This window comes from Echinops telfairi, unplaced genomic scaffold (genome assembly GCF_000313985.2).
Source record: "Echinops telfairi isolate 266 unplaced genomic scaffold, ASM31398v2 ScPeMD7_22;HRSCAF=79, whole genome shotgun sequence".
NCBI classification, from domain to species: Eukaryota; Metazoa; Chordata; class Mammalia; order Afrosoricida; family Tenrecidae; genus Echinops; species Echinops telfairi.
In genome coordinates this window covers 6,879,919-6,886,915 of record NW_022103919.1, presented here as the reverse complement: position 1 = coordinate 6,886,915, position 6,997 = coordinate 6,879,919, and positions in this window count along the sequence as shown.

The window sequence follows — 6,997 nt, the reverse complement described above, 5'->3', positions numbered from 1 at the left end:
GGTGTAAGACATGAAAAAATAATAATTTATCAATGATCCAGGGTTCATGAGGGAGAGAGGGTGGGGGAGGGAGGGGAAAATGAGCTGATACTAAGGGCTCAAGTAAAAGAGAAGGTTTTCAAAGTGAAGATGGCAACAAATGTACAAATGTGCTTGACACAATGGATGGATGGGTGGATTGTGGTAAGAGTTGCACGAGCCCCCAGTAAAATGATTTTTAAAAAGAAAAATGTCCCCTTGTCCCGTGTCACCCTCCCAATCGCCAGCCTGCTCCAAGTTTACCGCCTGTGATCATCGTGCCAACCCGTCTCCCTGAGGGTCCTTCTCACCCTGCACCAGACAGGCTGTCCTCTTCCAGCGGTTGATGCCACCTGAGGTCCTGCCCAAAGCAAGCATGGCACAGTGTTCTCTCGAGACCCAGAAGTCTTCTACTGACTACATTTCAGAAAGAGACCGCCAGGCCTTGACTCCTAGGTTCTCTGAGGCTGGGAGGCTCCAAGGAATTCTGCCCATCCCGGTGACCCTACTGGTATTTGAACTGCCACGGGCATGCCTCCCAGCAACAGAGCAACACACAAGCCACCGCCGTTGGGCGGTTGGACCAGCGAGCCCACCGGGGGCGGCTGCGTCTCCTGGCAGCACTCAATGCCGAGGCTGCGGCTGCTCGCAATTTACAATCGGGATTTGTGTTTTGAGCCCCAGCCCCAGGTGATGCTGCCTTCCCCTATGAGCCCCCACCCTGCCCTTGCCACGCTCCTCAGACGACAAGGCCCGCTCTCAGCAGATACTGAACACCTCTGGATGGATGGATCGGCTGATACTGATTGATTATCTCATTCTTATGCAGTGGGGGGAGGGGGGGAGAAGACTCCGTGCAAGGCATAGACTCTTCAGCAGAGACGTGGCACCTGCAGGGCACCTGCAGGAAGAGAGTTAGTTACGTGGCCGATTAGGGTGGGAGAGAGTTCACTTCCAGGTGGAGCGATGTCTCTGGCCAGACCACCTTAGTCCACATGGGTATTAAAACATGCTTTCGGAGGTGCGAGGGTCAAAATTCACCCTCTTTGCAAACCACCTTGAGAGCAGTTTAAAATACGGACTCAATTCAGATAAAATGGATTTGTGTTTGCATCTGAACAAAAAGGCCAGAAGATGATGATGGAATGTGTGTGGGGGGTGAATTTATAGATGATGCTCTCACCCCACCCCTTTGTAGTTTTATTTCTTTTCCTCTGGTCACTGGAACAACTCTCTCCTCCCCCACGCTTGCATGACAAACTCCCTCCTACCAAACCCCAGTGCCCGTCGTCCCTGAAACACCACCGTGGTCTTCTCCCAGGAACCCCAAGGACCTGGCCTGTGGGGGGTCAGCTAACCCAGGGGGATCCATGGCAGAAACCCCAGAGGGAAAAGTCTGGCTGCTTGTTCGGAATGAGGACCAGAAAAGAGAATGTAAGCGAAGCAAGCGCGGTGCTCACGAGCAGGCTGGACAGAACCGAGGTTGAAGAGGAAGTCTACAGCGCCCCACCTGGACACCTGGACACGGTGGCGGAGAGGGCCTTGAAGTGGAGGGAGATCATCCTAAGATTTAAAAAAAAAAAAAAAAAAAAATCTGCACCTAGCACAGCAAAGGTACATTGACCTTACTGGCTAAAAATATAAATTGGTTCAAGAAAGGTTTCCATCAAATATTTAGAGCGAGGAGGGGCCACAGGAATGATCGAGTCTGGTGGCTTTTAAACATTTGGGGGTTACTTTTAGCATCAGAACTCTCCTGCTTTTCTTTGCAGAATAAAATATGCAAAGCTTCTAAGAGCTGCCCCAGCAGCAGTGAGGGCCCCTCCTTTCTACCGGCCCCTCTGCCTCAGAGACCCCTGGTCCACCCTCCAGCTGGCATCTTAGAAACGGACTCATTTTTGTCCTGGCCCCCGTACTCCAGAGAGAGAAGCAGAGGTGGAGGGAGAGGAAGAGACGCCCAGGCTGTGTTTGTCGCCACCCCGTACCCTAATAATCAGTTGTGGAGAAGACGGCTAGAAACGTGGCAGCCACTGATGTGCATCAGTGCCTGGCCCTTACCCACGGCCATTGAGCACTGCCCATGAGCTCTGAGCAGGGCCTCTGTGGCCAAACAGCACGGGGCTGGGTCTCAGCTCACTGCCAAGGAGTCAGTGCTGACTCACAGCGACCTTGAAGGGCAGGGAAGAACTGGCCCTGTGGGTTCCCGAAACCGTCACTCTTTACTGTCGGAGCAAGCCCGGTCTTTCTCCCGAGGAGCGGCTGGTGGTTTCAAACTGCTGGCCTTGCGGTTACAGCCCAACCTGTGACCACGACGCCACTAGAGCTCTTTACAGGGCTGGGGAGGGCCACTCTAATCAAACTCCTGCACCCTGGATGGCTTAGCTGGGAAACAGTGGCTGTGCCTACCCCTGTAGGGGGTGGGGGTGGGGGTGGGCAAGGTGTGGCCTTTCAGGGAGCAACCATGGAATGAGAAAGGGCATCAGAATAGCAGCCAACAGAGGTCAAGGGCTCAATAGATCACATGCATTATTGTTACTACTAGTACGAATACCGACGCTCACAATAGGCCCACCAAGTGGGTGGGTTTACCATTTTATGGGTTTGGAAACTGAGGCACAGAGGATTCAAATGGTTTTCCGAAGCAGCAGCTGTCTTCCAATTTCCTCTCCAGGGTCATGCTCCTCACACCAAGGAAAAGATGGGGCTGCGCATGGGCTCTGGAGCACCGAGTGAGAAGCTGGTCAGCCTCCCTGCTTTCCATCCCAGGGGCCCCAGCCAGGATGGCACTGGGCGCTGCTGTCCATCTGTCGGGCTGTGCTGCCCTCTAGTGGCTCCGTGGCACGGGGCTCCGCCAGCCCGCAGACCTCTCAGAGAGGTTTCTGCCCAAAGATGCTGCTCACCTCGCTGGGTGGGTGATGTGAGACCAGGATCACACGTTGACCTCCTTCCAGAACAGATGTCCACTGCTGCAGCTACCAGAGCAGCCTGCAAGTCCTTTCAGGGCTGAGACAAGGGACAGCATGGAATCTTTGTTCAGATTCCTTGGTACAGGGGTAGGGAGGTGTGTGTGTGTGTGTGTGTGTGTGTGTGTGTGTGTGTGTGTGTGTGTGTGTGTGTTGCTATTCTAGCACATACCTTTTCACCTGAAAACCCGAAGCAGGGTTTAAATAAAGTTTAGGAAAAGATTAGAACTTCTCCCGGATGAAAGTTTGTTTTGTTTTGTTTTTAAATCATTTTATTGGGCGCTCGTACAACTCTTATCACAATCCATCCATCCATCCATTGTGTCAAGCACATCTGTACATTTGTTACCATCATCATTCTCAATACATTTGCTTTCTACTTGAGCCCTTGGTATCAGCTCCTTGTTTTTCCCCTCCCTCCCTTCCTGAACCCCTCCCTCATGAACTCTTGATAATTTATAAATTATTATTATTTTGTCATGTCTTACACTGTCCGACGTCTCCCTTCACCCAATTTTCTGTTGTCCATCCCCCAAAGAGGGGGTCGGATGAAAGTTTTTGTAATTACCAATATCATCATTGCACATTTTAAAAGCCAAGAGATTGTCAGAAGTGTCAATTGATGCTTTTTTAATATCTATATCCAAAATGTTCATGTTTGCCAATACCTACTGTGGCAACTCCATAATCTCCTGTCAACTTGCAAAGGGGTGGAGTCTAGCCTGTCAATCAGACCATAGCCATGGAGAGCTCAATGCGGGCATGGCCTTCTCCTGAGGATTCTGAGAACTCCTGTCTTCCTCCCTGGAGGTGGGAGACACTCTCTGCTTTGTCTTCTGCTGACAAGCCACATGGGTACACACTGATGGAGACAAAGCCCAGGAGCTGGAGGAGACACGTGGAGAGTCACGCCAGTGCTGAGATGCTTCCACCACCACTGGATCCACGAGACTTTCCACCCACTGGCTTCTGATCTTCCTGCATTCCATGTCATTGTATGTGCTGCATGAGTCTAAAGAGGAGTTTATGGACTAGTATTGACATATGGGGTAATATCGGACTTATGGACTTGATCTGGACTGGGCTGGGATGTTTTCATATTGTGCAATTGCTCTTTGATATAAAATTCTCTCTTACACACATATGAGTGTCTCTGGATTTGTTTTTCTAGTCAACCCAGACTAACACACCTACTAAAATTAAATACACAGATGCTACATTTTAAACAATTTTTAAAAATTGTGAATTGGGTGAGGGTTTTACACTTCAGATGATCCATTTTGTATGCACCATCTCAAACTACTTATCAACCTTCCCCAGCAGCCTACCCTGGGCCCCTTCCCTGACCTCTCAGTTCTGTCTTAGGGATTGCTATCTTCCCCTCCACCTAAATTAATACCTAGCAACCCCCTGTCAATATTTCTCCTCTTCCTTCCCCTGCCCCCCTCCCTTGGTTACCTCCGAAGTCTGTTCCCTTTGATATGAAAGCCTTTGTCTCGCTTGTTTTCTTTATAATGGTGGTCTCATATCACATCGGTCCCTCTGTGGCCCAGTTCTGCATCTTCCTCACAATTGCTGGCCCATCGCGTGACCCTTGTTGCAGCTGTTGTACCGTCTTGTCCTCGCTCACCCTCCCAGACCTCGGCAACCACAAACACCCCCACAGGGGACTGATTCCCTCCCCATGGAAAGGAATCTGGACAGGGTTCTGTTGTGTCTGTACGGTTTCAGACCTGGTCATGCTAATCCTCACCCTTCAGGAGGCCTGGTGGCATATGGGTTAAGTGCCTTGCTGCTAGCTGAAAGGCGGCCTCTGCAAACATAACCGAAGCCCGCGGCCCCCCACCCCATCCCCTGCTACTCTGAGATGGAAAGGTCAAGCAATCTGACCCTGGAAAGATTCCAGGCTTGGAGATTGGGTGGGGCAATTTGACTCGGTCCCTATGTCCCTATGAATGGAGACTGCCCTAGATCTGTACCTGCCTCTACCTGCATGCACAGACACACGTGTTGACCATAAGACAGGAGCAATGGTGTTTACAACCTCTTCGTCAATAAGAGCCCAAGCCTGAGAGCCGACCACCAGCCCCCGAGAGTGGACTGGACGAACAACTGGAACAACTGGTGGTCGCTTTCGACGGAATATTACAAAGCTGTGGACAAGGACCATGCGCACGCGCAGAGGTGAACTTCACAGACACCGTGTTGAGCCGTAGATGTCAGACCCAAACTTTCCATCGGTTATATGAACTTCCAAAGCAGGTCGAGGGGTTCCTGGCGGTGGATGTAGGAATACTGGCTGCTTCTGGGAGCTGGGGTGGGGGTAGGGGTGGGGGTGGTCTCGAGGGCTTCTGACTAGGAAGAGTATGTGCTATATTTAGACATTGGCCAATACACATGTAAAAACTCACCCTTAAGATTGTTGTGTTTTATTTATGTGTGATAAGCCTTTAAAAAAAACTAGAAGTAAAATGAAAGACAGAAGACAGAAAGGGAGGCAGGTGGCACCAGCTTGCTAAAAAGTGCAAGGTAATGTGTGTGTGTGTGTGGGGGGGCTATAGAAACGGATGCACTGGGACTGGGGTTGGTGGTGGCGTCCCTAAGGTAACACATGTGACCCCCCTGTGTTCTAAGACCTTAGTGAATTCTCCTAGATTCCTTCCTTCTTCCAAATGCCCTTTGTGAGTTTCCAAGTTCAGAGCCGCGAGGTGTCTGCCGAATAAGATTATGCTCCCCCTCCCCCGCTTCCTCTGGCTTATTTGTGTTTTCACAGTTTCCTACAATGGATGTGTTCTCACTTTTGTAACATCCAAAGAAAGCAATAAGAGCGACTCTAATTAAAGGGAAAGCGCTGCGGGTGCAGATTCGGGGCTGTAGATTTTGCAGGAAGGCAGATTTGGTCCTGGGGACAGACTCTAAGACTATTAAAATCATTCAGGTTGGTGGGGGAGTGGGGGGGTGAGGAGGAAGGGTTGCATCTCTTAGCCAAATCTGCCTCCACCTGCCTTATCTGTTTAGGAAATAGCAGCTATTTCATCGATACAAATGCAAAAACGTAGCCCACCTTCATGAATCATCATGTCCTGGTGCTCCTGAAGGTGCTGCTCAAAGAAGCCCTCTACAGACCAGGCATCCTCTCTCCTGACTTTGTAGCCAATGAAGAGGCAGGCACCATTATCATTCCAGTTTAAATGACAATGCCATGGAGGCCCAAGAATGGTACAAGCCACCCAGTCAGTGAGTGCCGGATGCTGAGAGGCTGGAGTTTGTCATCCTGTGGTGACGTGGGTGTCACCAGGATGCTGGCACTGGCAGAGATGCTACCAATATTTTAAATACCAGCACAGTCAACCACGGTGGACAGATTTCATCAGAGATGACACACTCGGAAGAAAGGTCTGGCAAACTACTTCTGAAAAATTAACCAGTGCAAACCCTATGGATTGTAACAGAACCCTGCTTGGAGCAATCCCGGGAGGAGGACACCGTGTTTGATGGAGACCGGGGTCACAGAGGGCAAGGGAGAGCGTCAACAAGCTGGATCGGTACAGTAACCATCACAGTGGGCGGAAACACGCCAGTGCGCGGGAGGGAGATGCGCTCTGTCGGACATCATACAGTTGCCATGGCTAGAAGTCAACTCTGACAGCCGCCATCTGGTATCTGTTTTGGTCACAGGATCTTAAGGGACTGCCAGGGCAAGTCTATAACACTGCCCTCCAGTCCTGGCCCCTCCCTTGCCTGGATGACACTGTCTGCCGGTCATTTCCCTTAGCTAGACCTCCTTCTTCCCATGTTTCCTCGGAGAGCACTGGGCTGTGCACCCCCTGACTTAGGAGGCTGATCAGTACCACGATCGCCACTTAACCTTCCAGGACACGGGTTTAAGAACACGAAATACCTTGCCCACGACCACTCAGCCCAGTCAGAACTTTCTGCTCCTGTTCTCAGCAAATGCCCCTTCAGATACTGGCAATCCTAGAAACAAAAACAAACCAACACTCATGGTTACCGAG